The sequence below is a fragment of the Podarcis bocagei genome (assembly GCF_964188305.1).
Source record: "Podarcis bocagei genome assembly, chromosome: 6".
Taxonomy (NCBI): domain Eukaryota; kingdom Metazoa; phylum Chordata; class Lepidosauria; order Squamata; family Lacertidae; genus Podarcis; species Podarcis bocagei.
In genome coordinates this window covers 42530803-42546861 of record NC_138130.1, presented here as the reverse complement: position 1 = coordinate 42546861, position 16059 = coordinate 42530803, and the positions used below count along the sequence as shown (strand labels likewise).

Genomic DNA, 16059 nt, shown 5'->3' with positions numbered 1-16059 from the left:
ATTTTTTAAAACAGATAACACGATTAGAAATCTGAAAATAAATGGTTTCAGTTTATTAATTTTCTAATATATATTACAAGCAAATACAGTGGCCTGTTTTTATTACAAGAGTGTTTTCTTGAGATTTTATTTAAATATAGCTAGTTAGCTCTTGCTCAGATGTATGGACTTAAACCTTCACACTGCTACCATGACTCATTTTATGAGTGGGCTGGTAGCATGCAGGGGCCCTGAAGCAGCAGCATCTATACATCAATTTCAGGCTTTTTTCTTGTTCTAGACAGAGCTCTCAAATCTGTTCCCTTAGGAAAATTAAGAAAGGATTTCATCAGTGCAACAGATAGAAGTCATTTGCAAAAAGTTCAGAGTCTTTCCTACAAGCTGGCGTTATTTAAATTCAACATCCTCCTGCATATCATTCAGAACAAAAAAGTTTAAATCTGTGAAAATGCAATAACAGGATTTGGAAAGACTGAATAAGTAATGCACAAATGAAACTCATAATAAGGAGCACAAATCCGGATGCATTTGCTGGATAAAGTCTGGCAACAGGTCCAGCAGAAACAAGCACAGTATAAAAGACAGAGGATGAAACCAGAAACAGTGTTATGATAGCATGAGACTCTTGATCTTAGGATCATGGGTTTGAGCCCCATGTTGGGCAAAAGATTCCTGCATTGCAAGGGTTGGTCTAGATGACCCTTGTGGTCCCTTCCAACTCTACAATTCTATGATAGCTCAAGCTGTTGAGTAAAAGGAATTGAAGTGTAAGCATGATAAACTGCAGCTTGAGAGTCTGCACCACAAGAGTGAGTTGAAAATTCCATGTCAAATAAAATACTTTAAGGAGAAGGATTACCCACAGGATAAAATGGGAGCCCAGGATGATACTACATGAGCACTTCCATTTTAGGAAAGGATGCATGTAGAGATCCAGGCTCTGCCTAGAGTATAAGGTAAAGATAAGATTGTAAAGGCTTTGACAACGTGACATCTAATAATTTGGAGGAGGGTGGCTAGTTCCTTACACATTTGGTTTTCCTCTCCAGAACAGCCTCGAAGCAAATATTGTTCTAAAGTGATGAAACCACTCTACTAATCTCAAAGAACAGCAGAATATTCATTCAACTAGTACAGAAGATGAAATACTACATAGAAGCTTCTTTATAAGGTTTGTTTTTTAAATTTAAAAATACTAAATGTAAAATATGCTTTTCAGAACTGAGACTTCCTCTAATCTCTTTATAGCTGAAAACAAGTATTTTTGATAGACTTTTTTGAGTCCTATCTTTTAGTTAAGAGTGCCCTCTGGTGAATAGATGAAAAATCAGGGAATGATAATCTTAAAATAAATTAGCAAAGTATGGTTCAGCAAAATCTAGATTTTTTGTTGTTGTTGCTTTCATGTGTGAAAGTATTTTAGGCAATCCCCCCCATGAAGTCCCTAAACAGCCTATATTATGGTCTGTTTTACAGATGCTCTTGCCTCATGCCTATAGCTTGGCATGCATTTGAGGTGGGTGCCAAAAAGCAATAAGTGAGCAAATCAGTTTAGGTTTGCACATAGTACCAAATCATAGTTAGAACAAGTTATGCGAGCAAAATCAGGGTTTCATATCATGTTTTGCTGCTGGAAAACAAATTATGGTTAGATAACTGGGACTGGTTCGGTCATTCACATATTCATTTGCTGTAAGAGCACTAGTACCTTTCTTTTCTCGTCCCACAACAAAAATCAAGCACCCTTTCCACCCAGGATATATGGAATTTAGCTCCAAATCTGTGCATTTGCCAGAATAGGCATTGCCATTCTCACTCATGCTTACTTCACACAAAAAATGACACCTAAGATTCCACTGTCCTAACTGTAGTGTAAGACTCCAGCCAGTGTCAGTTGCAGTTCTCAGTGGAGCTTCTTGCATCCCAAAGATGCATGTACTCTCAAGAGTGCAACAACGAAAGAACAGCCCTAACCCTCAAATGTCTGTACTGTACACAGTGCTCTATTTTCTTTATTATTCTAAGGGTACATCAACTTGGGGTTTGCCATCACCTAACAGCAGCTTGAGGAATGAGGAGGAATGAGAATGCTGTGAGTTATTGCAGCCCTACTGAAACTCCTGCCTACCATTTCTTCATTGCAAAAGGTTAATACATAGTAGTTGGTGCTTTAGTGTCCAGTAATTTACTGGGGCCCCTTCATGGATCACTGCCTTGCCGTGGCGAAGGGGCTTGAAGAACTCAGAGAAGCTATGAACTACGCCAAGCAGGGCACACAAGATGAACAGGTCATAGTGGAGAGTTTGGACCAAACGTGATCCACCTGGAGGAGGAACCGGCAAACCACTCCAGTATCCTTGCCAAGAAAACAACATGGACAAATACAACAGGCATATAAAAGTTATGACGCTGGAAGATGAGCCCCTCAGGTCGGAAGGCGTCCAACATGCTACTGGGGAAGAGCGGAGGGCAAGTACAAGTAGATCCAGAGCTGATGAAGCGGCTGGGCCAAAGCCGAAAGGACGCTCAGTTGCGGATATGCCTGGAAGCGAAAGGAAAGTCCAATGCTGTAAAGAAAAATATTGCATAGGAACCTGGAATGTAAGAACCATGAACCTGGGTAAGTTGGAGGTGGTCAAAAATGAGATGACAAGAATCAATATTGACATCCTGGGCATCAGTGAACTAAAATGGACGGGAATGGGTGAATTCAGTTCGGATGACCATCACATCTACTACTGTGGGCAAGAAACCTGTAAAAGAAATGGAGTGGCCCTCATAGTCAACAAAAGAGTGGCGAAAGCTGTACTGGGATGCAATCTCAAAAATGATAGAATGATCTCGATACGAATCCAAGGCAGACCTTTTAACATCACAGTAATCCAAGTGTATGCACCAACCACTGGTGCTGAAGAAACTGAAATTGACCAATTCTATGAAGACTTACAACACCTTATAGAAGTGACACAAAGAAGGATGTTCTTCTCATTATAGGGGATTGGAATGCTAAAGTAGGGAGGCAAGAGATAAAAGGAACAACTGGCAAGTTTGGCCTTGGAAATCAAAACGAAGCAGGGCAAAGGCTAATAGAGTTCTGTCAAGAGAACAAGCTGGTCATCACAAACACGCTTTTCCAACAACACAAGAGACGACTCTACACATGGACATCACCAGATGGGCAGCATCGAAATCAGATTGATTATATTCTCTGCAGCCAAAGATGGAGAAGCTCTATACAGTCAGCAAAAACAAGACCTGGAGCTGACTGTGGCTCAGATCATCAGCTTCTTATAGCAAAATTCAAGCTTAAACTGAAGAAAGTAGGAAAAACCACTGGGCCGGTAAGATACAATCTAAGTCAAATCCCTTATGAATACACAGTGGAAGTGAGGAACAGGTTTAAGGATTTAGATTTGGTAGACAGAGTGCCTGAAGAACTATGGATGGAGGCTCGTAACATTGTACAGGAGGCAGCAACGAAAACCATCCCAATGAAAAGGAAATGCAAGAAAGCAAAGTGGCTGTCCAACGAGGCCTTACAAATAGCGGAGGAGAGAAGGCAAGCAAAATGCGAGGGAGATAGTGAAAGATACAGGAAATTGAATGCAGATTTCCAAAGAATAGCAAGGAGAGACAAGAAGGCCTTCTTAAACGAGCAATGCAAAGAAATAGAGGAAAACAACAGAATGGGAAGAACCAGAGATCTGTTCAAGAAAATTGGAGATATGAAAAGAACATTTCGTACAAAGATTACCATAATAAAGGACAAAAGTGGTAAGGACCTAACAGAAGCAGAAGACATCAAGAAGAGGTGGCAAGAATACACAGAGGAATTATACCAGGAAGATATGGATGTCTCGTACACCCCAGGTAGTGTGGCTGCTGACCTTGAGCCAGACATCCTGGAAAGTGAAGTCAAATGGGCCTTAGAAAGCACTGCAAATAACAAGGCCAGTGGAAGTGATGGTATTCCAGCTGAACTATTTAAAATTTTAAAAGATGATGCTGTTAAGGTGCTACACTCAATATGCCAGCAAATTTGGAAAACTCAGCAGTGGCCAGAAGATTGGAGAAGATCAGTCTACATCCCAATCCCAAAGAAGGGCAGTGCCAAAGAATGCTCCAACTACCGCACAATTGCACTCATTTCACACGCTAGCAAGGTTATGCTTAAAATTCTACAAGGAAGGCTCAAGCAGTATGTGGATCGAGAACTCCCAGAAGTGCAAGCTGGATTTAGAAGAGGCAGAGGAACCAGAGACCAAATTGCAAACATGCGCTGGATTATGGAGAAAGCTAGAGAGTTCCAGAAAGACATCTACTTCTGCTTCATTGACTATGCAAAAGCCTTTGACTGTGTCGACCACAGCAAACTATGGCAAGTTCTTAAAGAATTGGGAGTGCCTGATCACCTCATCTGTCTCCTGAGAAATCTCTATGTGGGACAAGAAGCTACAGTTAGAACTGGATATGGAACAACTGATTGGTTCAAAATTGGGAAAGGAGTACGACAAGGCTGTATTTTGTCTCCCTGCTTATTTAATTTATATGCAGAATACATAATGCGAAAGGCTGGGCTGGATGCATCCCAAGCTGGAATTAAGATTGCTGGAAGAAATATCAACAACCTCAGATATGCAGATGACACAACCTTGATGGCAGAAAGTGAGGAGGAATTAAAGAACCTTTTAATGAGGGTGAAAGAGGAGAGCGCAAAATATGGTCTGAAGCTCAACATCAAAAAAACGAAGATCATGGCCACTGGTCCCATCACCTCCTGGCAAATAGAAGGGGAAGAAATGGAGGTAGTGAGAGATTTTACTTTCTTGGGCTCCATGATCACTGCAGATGGTGACAGCAGCCACGAAATTAAAAGACGCCTGCTTCTTGGGAGAAGGGCAATGACAGGCCTAGACAGCATCTTGAGAAGTAGAGATGTCACCTTGCCAACAAAGGTCCGTATAGTTAAAGCCATGGTTTTCCCAGTAGTGATGTATGGAAGTGAGAGCTGGACCATAAAGAAGGCTGATCGCCGAAGAATTGATGCTTTTGAATTATGGTGCTGGAGAAGACTCTTGAGAGTCCCATGGACTGCAAGAAGATCAAACCTATCCATTCTTAAGGAAATTAGCCCTGAGTGCTCACTGGAAGGACAGATCGTGAAGCTGAGGCTCCAGTACTTTGGCCACCTCATGAGAAGAGAAGACTCCCTGGAGAAGACACTGATGCTGGGAAAGATGGAGGGCACAAGGAGAAGGGGGCGACAGAGGACAAGATGGTTGGATAGTGTTTTCGAGGTTACCAGCATGGGTTTGACCAAACTGCGGGAGGTAGTGGAGGACAGGGGTGCCTGGCGTGTTCTGGTCCATGGGGTCACGAAGAGTCGGACACGACTAAACGACTAAACAACAACAACAAAATTTACTGGGGCACTAAATCAGTAGTCATCTTATCGATAGTCAAAGGCCCATCACATTCCGTTTTTCTACATTGTGCAACTTTATATGACAATGCCACCACCTGCTGACAGTTATATGAGCTGATTCTTGGAGTGTCCTATGCTCATTCCATGGACCACTAGTATGAAGCCCTGCTGTGTACCACGGCTCAGACATAGCAGTTGTTTGTCAAATGTTTTTAACAAGCATTTATATTTGCTGATACACAGCCAGTAAGTTACAGCATTGTGCCCTGAAAGTATCTCTTCATTCTCCCCAGGAGAAAGATTTGCCACTGCAAAAAACCCCTCAAAATTAAATAAACGAAGAAACCATATAGGGAGGCCAAGTGAAAAGCACAGGAAATGTAGAAACAGATGTAGTAAAGATGAAGAGCAAGGACAAAAAAATGGGTTTGGATTAAATGTAGAAGGCTGAAACAGAATAATTGAAACAGAAAAAGCACAGATATTAGTGAAATTATGACCCACAGAGTCTTAAAAAAAAGTACCTCAATGACTCAACACAACATCAGTTTTGTAAGGTTTATGTGTTTTTGTCTATATACAACTAACACAAAATTAATTTTATTAAAGAAGGCAGAACTGTGAAATAATAATGGTAGAAAATATAGAAAAATCCAGTTTGAATTTAAAATATTTAATACAAAATGTTTGAATTAAACAGTGATGGTACATAGCCTTGATCCTCTGTCATGTTCAGATTCCACATTGGTAATCTGCAGAATTCCTTTTGGCAATGTTTTGTTCATCTGTTACACTACCAGATGGGGGGCAGGGGATGGCAGGTTGGCAAATAGCTGAAAAGGTGACAGCAGGGAGGTAGCTTTTTCCTTTTGTCCTTTGAGAATGATAGAAACACAAAGGCACACAATGGATTAAGAAAAATATCAAAACAAAACAGCTTTTATTCACCTTGCTGCAGGCAAAATGACAAACATGGGGAGAGATTTAGCTAAAATGAAAAAGGCAAAAGATCAACTGCCCCCATTTAATCATTGAAATACAAAGATCCTCAGAACTACTCCAGTAATTCTCAGCAGCCTTACTCTTGTTATCAGGTGAACCATGAATTTCTGGTAGTTCCCTGCAGCAATAGTGAATTTAGCACAGAGATGATAACGCTGAAAGCTCATTTCTCAAACATATTGCTCCTTGTATTCCAACGCTAGTATATACAATATCTAGAATGGAAAGTACTGTAGTGCTTTGTTTATAACAAAGTGAATCCTGTGATTCCTTCTAACAGATAAAGTATCTTTATCGCTAGGGCAGAGGAGAAAACATGGGGAAAGACACATCAGTAATTATTAAAGGTAGTTTTCAGGCATATGGCTGATTTTATTTGAGCCTAGCTACACATTACACACAGTTCAGCTCTCCAAATCAGAGCCATCTTTTTTGCATATTATCTCTCAAAAGCAGGGGATCCAAAAATAGCCCAGTGAGGACTAAGTATTCTTAGAGGGCACAGAATGCTGACTGAAGGTGGGGACAGAAAACTATAGGGTCTCAAACAGAAGCACTCCAGGCTCCTACACTTTGTTGCAGGTTTCTCTTCCACTCTTTAAGTGGAGGGGCTGAAATGCATTTTTCCCCATGGACCACCTTTAATTTGATAACTCTCAGCATCAGATTAAAGTCAGTTGGTTTAAATATTGGCTAGTTTACTCACAATCCACTGAGATGAGGAAAAACTAGTTAAGAGTTGTAACTAATGTTTGCAAGCAGAGACGGGAAGCAGAAGGCGTTTGTGCAAGGAAGGTACTTGTTTTTAAAACAGAGGCAGAGTGAAAACCCATACAGTATTTGTATTCCTTGTTTGTGCAACAAGAGGATTGTAGACACATACCTTATATAGAAAATCCTTCTCAGAGGGAAACTGTTCCTGAATTATAAGTGTGTGAGAAGACAAGACACTGCAGTTTTTCAGTGGTAAAGGTACCCTGTACATTCTTCAACCCTAGTACTGAAAACCAACAGCTGAACTCAGTCATCTGAATACACCCTATACCTTTAAAGCACGTTCAAAATAAAGTGTTCCCTCAAAGAATTCCGGGCACTGTAGTTTGTTAATGGTTGCTGAGAACTATAACACTGAGATGGGAGATGTGTGTACTCGGAGAAATCTTTGTATACATTAAATAGGAAAGGGGAAACAGACAAGGAAAGAGTCCCCTCTTTCTCTAACCAGCTACTCCTTGCTGTGTGGAAGGAGCTATGGGATCCAAGTTCAGACCATGGTAGGATGAATGAGAGTGGGAAATGCTGGGGCCCCAAATATTATTTGGTGCCCCAAGTGCAGTGCCTCAAGCCCACCACATTACAGTGGTACCTCAGGTTACATATGCTTCAGGTTACAGACTCCGCTAACCCAGAAATAGTACCTTGGGTTAAGAACTTTGCTTCAGGATGAGAACAGAAATCGTGCTCTGGCGGCGTGGTGGCAGCAGGAGGCCCCATTAGCTAAAGTGATGCTTCAGGTTAAGAACAGTTTCAGGTTAAGAACGGACCTCCGGGATGAGTTAGGAACTTAACTTGAGGTACCACTGTACTTGAAAGGAAGAAGGGGAAACAGCAAGTGGCAACTTAATAGAATGTATTACATTCTTGAGCTAGGACTTACCTAATAGGAAAGGGGAGGAGAAAGAGGAACAGCTTGGGTAGGTGTGATTTAAAGCAACAGAAGAGAATACAGTGGATGGAGTTAGACATAGCGAAGCATTTAGAAACCCTCAGACGTGTATGGCTTCACAATCCTGGGATACGTCCATAGGCCTCATTTGCACACCCTGGCAGTGCTACTGCTGAATAAATGTTCTGGGGGAGGGGAGAAAGCAACAACTGCTCTTTATTCCATGGTGGTGTTCTCTGAATGTTTCCTTTTTACTCCCTCTGGGTAATAAAGGGCTGTGTATGGAATAAAGGTTTTCTCCCTCTAGGTGTAATTTTCTATTCTTTCTCTTTCTTCAGATCTCTTCAAAACCACACTATGGCTGCTCCAAAAGAGCAAAAGGGGCTGTGTCCCTGGCATTCCATAGGGGTTTTACACAAGAATAAGGAGGGAAAGCTTGGTGGCTGGTCCAGGTGTATGTGTGTGAGAGAGAGAAAGGGGGGGGGGCTATATCCTGGAAGGAAAAATAATTGATTTGTTGTGTGAATAAAAGCAAATGTTTGTTTTCTCTTGTTCTAGTTTGCTGATAATGGAGGTGACGTAAGTGTTTAATGTCTAAAGGGAGAAGTGTTGAGTTTTTAATTCACATGGGAGCTATGCTTAATTCTGCAAGCCCAGGCTCCCAATTCAGCATGGGGGAGCTATGATTATTTAGTGATTAGTAGAAAGCTTATGAATAAAGCATTGCTATTTAATATTTCTGCTTAAAAATACTGTGCTAAGAATTCATCAACTAATCTTAAGCTAGTCACCCATTACTGTGCCTTGATGTTTCTTAGTTGTAAAGTTAGGCTGGCATCTTTGGAACAGAATAAATTTGAAGTGGACACCATTGGCTCTGAAATGAGTGAAGCCATTTCTGCAAAAATCAGGAATTGGTTCCTTTGTGAACCAATAGAAATTTGACAGCTTGAAGCAAGATAATTGTTTCCTTCCCGCTTCATTTATGCTCACATCTGAGTTAGGCTAAGAAATGGTGACCAGTCCAAGGTCACACGGTCAGTTTCCTAGCTGAGTGGGAATTCAGTGCAAATGCAGTTTCTGTAGTTTCTTTAAGTTCAGCTTAACAAATCATAAAGTACTTGAAACAAAATGAGTTATTATTTGTTTTTCAGTGGCTAGAAATTGTTAATACAATCAGATGAAAAACACTAGTGCAGACAAGCATATTTTGAATGTGAAGGTCAGTCTTCCCCACAATGATAAGGTGCATTTATATTATATTATAGGCTTGATTATTGTAACTCACTCTACGTGGGGCTGGCCTTGAAACTGACCCAGAAACTCCATCAGGTGCAGAATGCCGTGGCGAGACTCCTCACGGGGTCCTCGCCGTGGGAGCACATTCATCTGGTGCTATAGCAGCTGCACTGGCTCCCGGTGGAGTACAGGATCAGGTTTAAGGTACTGGTTTTAACCTTTAAAGCCCTATACGGCCTAGGACCCTCGTAGCTATGGGACTGCCTCTCCTGGTATGCCCCACAGAGGACCTTAAGGTCTGCAAATAATAACACTCTGAAGGTCCCAGGCCACAGAGAGGTTAGGCTGGCCTCAACTAGAGCCAGGGCTTTTTCGGCTGCGGCTCCAACCTGGTGGAACACTCTGTCACAAGAGACTAGGGCCCTGCGAGATTTGACATCTTTCCACAGGGCCTGCAAGACAGAGCTGTTCCGCCAGGCCTTTGGTCGGGGTTCAATCTGATTCTTTTCTTTCTGTATAAGAACAAGCATTAAAGAGGCTTCCTAGCCTGCTTACAGGTCCTTTATAAGACCAGTGGTAACAGTTGGCCCTGGAGAATAATAATAATAATAATAATAATAATAATAATAATAATAATAATAATAATAATTTATTATTTGTACCCCGCCCATCTGGCTGGGTTTCCCCAGCCACTCTGGGCGGCTTCCATAGAAACCAAAAATACACTAAAATATTACACATTAAAAACTTCCCTGAACAGGGCTGCCTTAAGATGTCTTCTGAATGTCAGGTAGTTGTTTATCGCTTTGACATCTCTCAAAGGAGGGCGTTCCACAGGGCGGGCGCCACTACCGAGAAGGCCCTCTGCCTGGTTCCCTGTAGCTTTGCTTTTCGCAATGAGGGAACCGCCAGAGGGCCCTCGGCGCTGGACCTCAGAGTCCGGGCAGAACGATGGGGGTGGAGACGCTCCTTCAGGTATACTGAGCCGAGGTCGTTTAGGGCTTTAAAGGTCAGCACCAACACTTTGAATTGTGCTCAGAAACGTACTGGGAGCCAATGTAGGTCTTTCAAGACCGGTGTTATATGGTCTCGGCGGCCGCCCCCAGTCACCAGTCTAGCTGCCACATTCTGGATTAGCTGTAGTTTCCGAGTCACCTTCAAAGGTAGCCCCACGTAGAGCGCAGTGCAGTAGTCCAAGCGGGAGATAACTGGAGCATGCACCACTCTGGCGAGACAGTCCGCGGGCAGGTAGGGTCTCAGCCTGCGTACCAGGTAGAGTTGGGGCCTCCTGCTGCCACCACGCTGCTGGAGCACGATTTCTGTTCTCATCCTGAAGCAAAGTTCTTAACCTGAAGCACTTTTTCTGGGTTAGCGGAGTCTGTAACCTGAAGCGTATGTAACCTGGAGTACCACTGTAATTGGCAAAAGTCAGGTGTCCTGCCTCACACAAGCAAAGGTGCTTCTGCTAGTGGCAAAACCATAAGAGGATACAACATAAGCACATGAACAAAATAGCAAGAAATACTGTGTTGCAAAAAAACACAATCTGTGAGTCAAGAGCTGGCACTTTCTTGACTTTGCATTGTATTACTGTTTCTTGAAGACGGTACAGTGGTGCCCCGCAAGACGAAATTAATTCGTTCCGCAAGTTTTGTCGTCTAGCGAATTTTTCGTCTTGCGAATCACGAAATCCCATAGGAATGCATTGAAAATCAATTAATGCGTTCCTATGGTCAAAAAAAGTCCAAACAAAGCCAAATTTGGTACAACAACAGTTTATTAACTGCTCTTTAAAGTCGCACATACTGTAAAGAGCAGTTCAAAAATTGAAGGGAAAAATATTAACCACTCTCAATTTTACTTGTGGACTGCCACCTGTCCAGATTTTAATTTGCTCTGAACTAATTTTACGATGTATTTTAATTAATTGATTGCCTGTTTTTATGTTTTTATGTTCTTTGTATACTGTGTTAGTTTTATGATGTTAACCGCCCTGAGCCCAGCTCCGGCCGGGGTAGAATTATTATTATTATTATTATTATTATTATTATTATTATTATTATTATTATTATTTCTAAATTTGAATCTGTATGTAGAAATTACCATATTTAAATTAGTGTCCTTTTTTGTTCTCTTTTGGCTGATGTGTAATCAACCATCCTAAGGGAAAAAGTAAAGTCCCTGACAGCACCTTCATAGATGAGAGGAAACTAATAATGAGTAAGCTTGAAATAACCCTCAATAGTCCACAGCTGGCCATAAAGTCCAAATGACAGAAAGAGCAAGATGTAAACTACATTCAACATTTCTTTATTCAAAATGTTCCCGGCTATCTTCAGTTCTCCAGGCAGCTTGCAATATATTATTTTTTTTAAAAATGTAAAGCAAACATCAGTACAGAAACACAACACAATTTTATCAGGTGCAAAATAGCAGCCTACATGATTAGCCACTCTTAACAGTGTTTAAGTGCTTTGGACCTGTCCCCTAGGCCAAAACCAAGTGGCTGCTGACTAGCTTGTCTTTGGTTGCACATAGTACCACAGTTTTTCAGAAGCATTTAGTACTTTAATTATTTAGTGGGCAGAGGGGAGTTAATAGGGCCCATGATGAAATTCACAAGCCCCACCACTTACTTTCAATTTTCGCCAAATCATGCGTCCGTAGCCTTAAAAGGCTTCTAAAAGGTAAGAGGGGCAAGGTCCTTTCAGTGCCATTTTTAAGCGGGATTTGGGTTCCTGGTGAAAGCTCAGGTCCCACATACATGTTTAATAAAGGCTTACAAAAAACCTTGGCTCACTTGAAGAAATAGCCCCAAAGTGGTTCTGAAAATGCTTTTTAAAAATGTACAGTTATCTTTCTCCTATTTTGAAACATTACATTTTCCAATGATTGGGGTGCCCCCTTGAGTATTCTATGTTTATTACAGCTTCATGATAACTGGTGGTGTTTACCTGAAGCTTTGAAAAGTATGCTAATAGAACACCAATATAAACTAATGATACTGCAGCATTTTGAATAATACATGAAAAGGGAATAGTGGGAGGAGTGATTGAAGTTAAATATATTGTATACCTAATGTTGTGTTTAAAATAAAGAAAACATTTATTCTGAAGAAAGTTGTGGGAGATACAGTTCAAATTTACATTTAATTTGCATCCCCACATCTCAATCTATTTCAGTCTGGTTTCAGGCCCTGTTTTAGCACTGAAAGCGGCTTCATTGTTCAGATTAATTATCTCTTTTTGAAAAGAGACTGGGGGAATACAGCCCCCTTGGTTCTCCTTGGTCTCACAGCAGCTTTTGACAGCATTCACCATGGTGTCCTTCTGGAACAGTGTTTCTCAACCTTGGGTCCCCAGATGTTGTTGGACTACAACTTCCATCATCCCTGAGCTCTGGCCTTGCTAGCTAGGAATGATGGGAGTTTAGTCCCCAAACATCTGGGGACCCAAGGTTGAGAAAGGCTGTTGGAACAAAGGCTGTGGGAGTAGGAGATACTGTATTATGGTTGAAATTTTAAAATGTGATGATAAGTCATTGTTTTCAATGCTTTTAGATTTAATATTCTTAAACATATTTAGCTGTTTTTAATTGCTTTGAAATGATTTAGATGTGTTTTTAATCTTCTAATTTAAAATCTTTAATCATCTAATTGGGGTGTTCCTTCTGGCGTGGTTTGTCTACCTTTGGTCTGCACCCAGAACTCAGCTCTCAAACCCTGGGAAACAGCTTTCACTGGCTGGCAAAATCAGGTAGCCGATGGGTTTTAAACCTTTGGTGAAGTAGGGACTTTCCCTGCATGCAAATACAGGCTCCAGTGGATTGAGAGGACAAGACCAGTAGTGGGTCCAATGAACAAGAAGGCAGTTTCTGCATGTGCTGTAGAGGAAAGTGGGAGGCAGATGGGGCTTGTCAACCTGGGAAAGTAGGCTGTCTAGGAGAAGGAAAACTCCATTCTAAGCCTCCATTGCCTTGCAGGATATTGCCCTGCAGGATATCTTTGGGAGAAGAAAAGGCTAAGGAGTAAACCCTATACAAATCTGGATTGGAGTCTCTAAGATGGTTGGGTGGCACCTTGTATGCCGCAATCCAGCAACTCCTGCAGCCAAGTTGGTGCCAAACGTATTGCTCTGCTTTACTTTGAACCACATCAGTGAGGCCGAGAGGTGGGTCTTGCTGTCTGGGCAGCCCAGGACCTTCATACACAGTGCCCAGGCTTGTACACTGTGGAAAGATACTTTGGTGCTGATAATGTAGCAGTTTGACTTTCCCGATGCACACTCCATTGTCTCTTGAGACAGATACCAACAACAATCTTCTAATTGTATTGTTTTCACATTTTATTGTTTGTTGCCTGAGGCTTCCTTTGAAAGGAAGGGTGGGACAGAAAATTAATTAATTAATCTTAAAGTTAAATCCAATGAGATTGCTAACAAAAACCCATCATTACTGCACCACCTGCAGCATCCAGGGTACGTAGACGTCATACCCAGTTTCTAGCAGTGGATACCTGTTGCAAAATTCTAACTCTTCATAAAAGGACACACTTGGTATATCACATGTAAATGAAGAAAGGTGTACCAGGCCATCTCATGATCACCTACCTGGGTGATCATTTTAACTCAAGCCCACTCCCATTGATGTTCAATAGAGCACCAGGCCACTCTTGCTTCAGAGTAGACCAGGTGGGTCCTTTGTTCTCAGAACCTGTGAGCCCAGATCATCACAGTATCCTCATAAGGACTTTTCCTAACTTTCTATGCTTAGGTTCCTACCCCGTTACTTCTTCTAGGCTCACCACTGTGCACTATTAACAAAGAAATAACTACAGCTTCTTCTATATTCACCGCAGCGGCCTTTCCTTTGGTCATCACTTCCTACTTGGCCTGTAGGAAATTATCTGCAGTGTTGAGGTAGAGGGAGCCATCCAGTAGCATATGGGAGAGTGAAACTACACCTCTTGCCTGGCCTTCCTTCAGCTAAGTTGCTGCTGTGTACTAAGGAGGGGCAAGGCATTGACAAGATTAGCATGGTGCAAACATGCTGATACAAGCACCAGATTGGCTGCAGCACTGTGTTTGCACTACACTGATCTCACCATCAGCTCTCACTCTGCATCCTAGTATGCAGCAGCGACTCAGCTGGAGAAAGGTCAGGGAAGGAGTGCAGCTCCATCACCTTATCCACTATTGAAGTCATCCTCTTCTTTGCCTGTTAAGGTCTGACTGTGCTCTTATAGCAAGCACCAAATTCTATGAGGCTTTTCCTGCAGTCTCCTCTTCATCTACAGCCTGACCTTGCAGTCTGCCCCCCTGCAAGGACATATGAAGGTATAACACCATTAGTGCTGCCTCCTTCAGACATGTTGCAAATGGGCAAAAATCTTTTCTCATTCAAATTGAAGGCAGGAAGCATTCAAGTTAGATTTGGCTTCACTCAGATTTTGCTGTATGATAATTACGTATATGGTTTCATGCCAATATCATAAATTCAGAGGTTGGGCAATGCTTTCTGCCCTCCCTCTGAATTGCCTTCATGAAGACTGGTGCAAAAACTATTCTTTTCTTCAGAAAAAAATAGCCTCCCGGCTTCCCCCAGCCCTGCTTTCAATACCAACCTTTCGGGGCGGAGCTGAATAGTCCCATTCACATGAGATAAAAAAAGAGAAAATAAGTGGCCAACATTAATGATGATACAACATTGCTCAAAGTTTGTTGGGGGTTTTTAAGCTTTATGTGACTTTCAACTTTTTCTTGCCATTACTATATTTATGGAGATATGGCTTTCTAACATAAAAGCAAGCTTTTATTGCTGTTAGTATGACAGCATTCATGCTATGCTTTCATTCCCCCTTTTCTCAGTCCCATCCTCCACATTACTTTTTATAGCAATCAATACCTTGAGTCTGGCAAGGAATCTCTCAGGGCTTTCAGACTTCTGCTTTTCTCAGTTAATGGTAAAAGCTCCATTTCAGTCTAACACAATGTTCTCCCCCAACAGTCCACTGAGGTAACTAATGTAATCCGGAGATGACAGATAATAAACTTTGCAATGAGATCTGTTCCATAGGAAATAATATAAGAAGAAAACACTGTATTCAAGAATCCCAAATTCTCCTATGTCTATGATTTTCCCTTATTCAGTATATTGCTGAAATTCACTGCAGTTTATGACTCGCATATTCTATTATTTAAAACCTACTACATCATTTGTATAGAAGAGTGGGTAACCCTATAAATCCCTAACAGCCTGTGACACAGAAGAGATAGCGGAAGAATGATTGATAGCAAGAGAGTGGAAATAAATTAATAAATGGAATGTTGGGCAGCATTAGCATGAGTGACAGGTAGAGAGTGTCGTTTGAAGAATGACAGAGCGGGGAAACTGTGGCTGTGAGAAGCAGAGGGAAGCTAAAAGAAAATGAAATGAGAGAGATAATGACAGTATATGTAGAAGTGTTAGGATAGCTGTTATGAAACATGGGATAGTCGGTAATGTTAAATTAGGAAATAAGAACACTAAACTCTGCATACAATCTTCTTCTGCATGTTCCTGAAATATATTTTTATATTTTAAGTGACTGTTCTGTTCTGGGTGGATTCTAGGGTCTGTATGTCACACCCTAGGTGACTTGTACTCGAGTAACACTATAAAGGGAAAATTCAACAGCTCTCTACAAGTCTATAGATGTTGACAGCAGGTACCGTAATTTGAAGGACATCTG

At 41.5% G+C, this 16059-nt stretch overlaps 1 long non-coding RNA gene across 1 annotated transcript; it reads right to left on the bottom strand.

Moving 5' to 3' along the window:
* Positions 1 to 2087: 2087 nt before the first annotated feature.
* On the bottom strand, positions 2088 to 8436 carry LOC308589917. Its single transcript, XR_014009551.1, has 3 exons — positions 7064 to 8436; positions 5434 to 6993; positions 2088 to 2197 (listed from the first exon to the last, which is right to left on the bottom strand). It is a non-coding gene; the product is annotated as an uncharacterized lncRNA (long non-coding RNA).
* Between the last annotated feature and the right edge of the window lie 7623 nt (positions 8437 to 16059).